The sequence below is a fragment of the Glycine max genome, chromosome 3 (assembly GCF_000004515.6).
Source record: "Glycine max cultivar Williams 82 chromosome 3, Glycine_max_v4.0, whole genome shotgun sequence".
NCBI lineage: Eukaryota > Viridiplantae > Streptophyta > Magnoliopsida > Fabales > Fabaceae > Glycine > Glycine max.
In genome coordinates, this window is record NC_016090.4 from 3,500,537 (window position 1) to 3,501,046 (window position 510).

The window sequence follows — 510 nt, forward strand, 5'->3', positions numbered from 1 at the left end:
ATTCTTAGTTCTCAAGTGGTCTCCACATACCATGCTGTGTTTTAAGATGGGCCATTGTGTGTGTGCTCTCAGTTACCATCTCATTTACGACGCCGCACATGTGTGGGGTTCCAGCTAAGTTTCGCGACAGATTCATGTATATGTTTAATTTACGGAACTTGTGGAAATTATGCTAATAAATAACATCAGTATATCCTGCGGGAGTAGTTTTAGTAAAATCAAGAGAAATTAAAATAAAGTAAAATTAAACAGCATATGAATAATTTAAAAATTGAATTTAAAATAAAAGTTCAGAATCATGTGTTGTTTTTTTAATGGCTATAGATCAAGAGATTTAAAGGTGCTTAGTGACCATGCTAAAATAAGATAAAAATATACCTTGAATTTATTTTCATGTTTGGTGTATTTTATAAATAAAATTAAACTCGACTTGGGTTGAAAATATTTTCAAATAAACAGGGAATAATGACATAACTAGATTAAGATTTCACGACATTTGCTTCGCCAGTC